The sequence below is a fragment of the Phodopus roborovskii genome, unplaced genomic scaffold, assembly GCF_943737965.1.
Source record: "Phodopus roborovskii unplaced genomic scaffold, PHOROB, whole genome shotgun sequence".
Lineage (NCBI taxonomy): Eukaryota > Metazoa > Chordata > Mammalia > Rodentia > Cricetidae > Phodopus > Phodopus roborovskii.
In genome coordinates, this window is record NW_026126432.1 from 3,525,589 (window position 1) to 3,529,652 (window position 4,064).

The following is a 4,064-nucleotide window of genomic DNA, read 5'->3' on the forward strand; positions in this document are numbered from 1 at the left end:
TTTCCTCCTTAAAAGCTTTTTCTGTTTCCACTTGGTAAAATCTGTTCATATAATCCTTGGTTATATTAGGTATAGTGGGCAGAAATGTATTACCTGGCCCACATTACAACTGGGTTTGGTGATATTTTGGTATCCCTTTTTCCTTTATTGCTCAGCCAGCTGTCTGGTTTATCTATCTCTTAGCCCAGATCTTCAGTGGGCAATAGTTACAGAGGGAACCTATTTCTACCAATTAACTTGCTGGCTACCTTGTGACACAGAAGGTTTCTCAATTGAGCGTTACTGATTATGGGTATAGAGAAATCCATCTTGTGCTGGAAAGAAAAATAAACTGAACTTGTAGAAATAAATTCGCTACAGAGAGGGCCTGGGAATATGGCTCAGGGGTAGAGGGCTTGTATTCCAGGCACAAAGCCCCAGGCTGGATCCTCAGCACTGCTGAGAGTGGATGTCATCATGATGGTGACTCCAGAGGTGGAGGTTAAGAAGCGGAAGCTCAAGGTACATAGTGAGTTTGAGACCAGGGGGGCAGCTTGGAATACAGGAGACCTGAGGCATGAGGATTGGAGGTGTAGGGTGAAGAGCAGGAGGGAGGGAGAGGAAGAGGCAGAGAAAGAAGGTCATAGAAATAAATGAAAATCTGTATTGCTTTGCTTTAGCAGGTTCTGCAAGGCAGGGAAACAATGGTGCATAATTAAAAAAGACACCAAGGACCGTGGTGATATTTGAAGATAAAGCAAGCAAGTTAACTGTTTGCCTTTTCAAGGTTGCACTGGGGCATTGTGTGCAGTTTCCTAGGGAGCATTTAGTTTGTAAGAGGGTGTGTCCTGTTTGACTTTGGGATTAGTTACTGCTTGGAGCCCAGGAACTGGAACATACGTGTTAATTTTCAGGTTTCTTTTTGATGGAAAGATAGCCTCAAATAAAGATAGTTTTAATGCCCTACTGACTATCATCCAGTTGTTTTTCTTTTTTTTTTAATTGCTAATTTTTTTGACAGTCCATATAAGCCCTAGCTCTCAAATGTTTTAAAGCCAACTTTATTATCTTACTCATTTGTGGGTTTAACTTCCTCGTGTGTAGTGCTGGGAACTGAGCCCCACTCTTCACATCTAGGCAAGTGCCCTGCTGATGAGCTGTGCCCCTCGCCCAGCGCCTCACCCAACTTTAAGGGATGTAAGCACTTTTCTGCTTTTCTCCAAAATTAGGTTTTTAACTTTTAAAAAGTGAATGGCTGAAAATTAATAAATTGATTGTTTGGAACAAAGACTCATATACCCAGTACCTACAATCTGCCCAGCTCCCAGGTACCTGGCTTTTAGTACAATGCCATCTAAACAAAGACCTTAAAGAGGAGATGTTTTGAAAACAGGCTGGGGCTGGGGAGATGGCTCAGTTACTGAGAGTACTTGCTTTGCAAGCATGAGGACCAGAGTTTAAATCCCCAACGCCCATATGAAAACTTTGGGTCCTTATGCTGTGGAGAGTAGAGAAAGGATAAAGCCACTAGTCACTGACTGGTGCTTTGTGATTGTCAGCCCAGCTCCAGATTCAGTGAGGGACCATTTCTGGGGAATAATGCAGAGAGTGACAGAGTAGGGCACCTGGCATTTTCCTTGTGTGTACTTGCACACACACTTGCATATGATACATTCATGCACACACACACACACACACACACACACACACACAGCTGTGCATATGCCACACACACAAATCATTTTTAAAAGTAGTAACACAGTTAAAGAACAAAGACTTAGAAGGTATGTGCTGTGAAAAAATTTATGTTTTACCCTTGATTTCATCAAACATGACAAAATGTGAAGTTATAGAAGCAGGGAAGTCATCAGATTCTTTGCAACTCAGTTTCTTTATCTTAAAGTGTGTGACACTAGCTCTTTAGGCCCAGGATAACTGCAGTTGACTTTGAGTGTTTATCAGCTCAATGAAGAGTTAACGGTTTTTTTTTTTTTTTTGCATCTACCCAGAGTGAAATAAGTCCTCTGATTAGAAGCCCTAGGAAAACAGACTTGCTGTAAGAAGTATTCGAGTCTCAGACTTACAGATTGGGTGAGTTGTCTGTGAAGGTGCTGAGGTCTGGGCCACTCTGGGAGTTCTGCTGAGATCTTCAGAAGGACTGAGTCTGTTCCTAGTGTTATTAACACTGAACTCATGACAGCGTGTTGACAGCTCAAAAGTCACCACCGTGGGAGGATTTACACTGCAAGAAGTGGCAAGCGCACAGATTAGGGTGTATCATCATGTTTGCATCAAGAGTCTCTTTTTGCAGCTGGGCCCAGGCCTTAGTGAGTCCATGTTTTTGTTTGTTTGTTTGTTAATTTGTTTTGTTTGTTAAAATCAGCTGTACCAATCTAAAGATAATCCTTGTAAAATTTGTGGTCACACATATGAGCCTTTTTAAGTATAGGACTGCTGTGCAGGTCTGGATTTGATTCCCTGGCTAAAAGATGGCTTGTGTTCATATCCTTCTGCTATGCACAGTGGCTGATTGTTACGGGGACCTTGGTTTTGTGGTATAATAATGTGGTGCTCTCTGTAAGGTGGACAATGGGGTCTGTTTCTGTCCTCTACCTGGAGAGAGATGAGAGCTTATCCAGTTTGTCCATCTTTTTATTTGTCTATTTGTCCACCAGTGAGCTCAAATTAATTAGGAAAATATTTTATACCCATGGAAAACAGTGCTTTGAGAACTGGAAGATCCAGTTCTTGGTCTCCATGCTTACTGCTGACCTGGAGCTGAGGTCACTTCGTTGAAGCCAGCCAGCCTCTGCAACTGAGAAATGCTTGTACTTTCTCTCTCTCTCTCTCTCTCTCTCTTTGAGTGTCATGTTGTTTTACCTGTGGAGAGGTTTAATATATCACAACGAGATCTTTTAAGTTAAAGAGATTTTGTCCTACTTGACCTAAGGAGAGTAATAAATATTTACATAAATCTATATTTCCATAATTACTGTAAAATAAGCTAAACTTTAACTACAATAAATGTAGCCTTTTAGTAAAAATTATTTCAGAAAGTGCTAACACAAGCATGTTTATATGATAACCTAAATCTGTTTGATATATTCATAGGAAATCTTTGGGTAAATCAGTCTAGTTTATACAGTTTAAGACAGAAGTATGAACTTTAGTGTGCTAAATAAAATGCATTTGTACATTTTACTTTTCAGAATATATTTGTTAACTTTCTAAATGTTCTTATTTTTCACACTGGCTTATTAATGACATAGGCTAACATTGATACTTAATGCTAAGGAGAGTGAAACACAGGTAAAATTGTGTCTAGAGCAGAAGGAGAATGTAGTGTAATGTCTGTGTGGTGTACACAAGGTCCTTGTTTCCCAGAAATATAAAAACAACAACAAAGTTGTGTTACTAGCCAAACTAAATCAGAATTTTGACAATCTGTGCCAGAGAGATGGCTCAGTGGTTAAGAATGCTGGTTGTGCTTCCAGAGAGCTCTGGTTTAATTCTTAGAACCCACATGGCAGCTCACAACTGTCTGGAACTTTAGTTCCAGTGGATCCAGTGTTCTCTTCTGGCTTCTGTGAGCACCAGGTATACATCTGGTTCACAGATATATATGCAGGCAAAAATTATATATGTAAAATAAAAATTAGTTGTGACAATCTATTAGCATTAATAATTACACTCTGTAGGATATTAATATAATCATAACTTCTAATATCCTCAGGTTAACTTTAAAATCTTGGACTAATTAACATTCACTCAAGTAATGGGAACTCTTTGCAATCCTAAATAATTTTCTATGAAATGAAAAATACTAAACATAATTGTAAACATGTAAATACATTTTTTGGTCACACTGTACTACAGTGACATGCTTTGGACACAATAAAAAGTATACTCACTTTTGCTAATATATAACGTTTTGTTATTAACCATCTATCTAAGTTTCTTTGTGAAATAGAGGTTGGTAAATGTGATGATTTGTATGAAGATGAGTTTGAATGCTTGGCCAATAGGGAAGGGCACTATTAAGAAATGTGTGTGTGTGTGGCCTTCTTGCAGTAGGTGTGGCATTA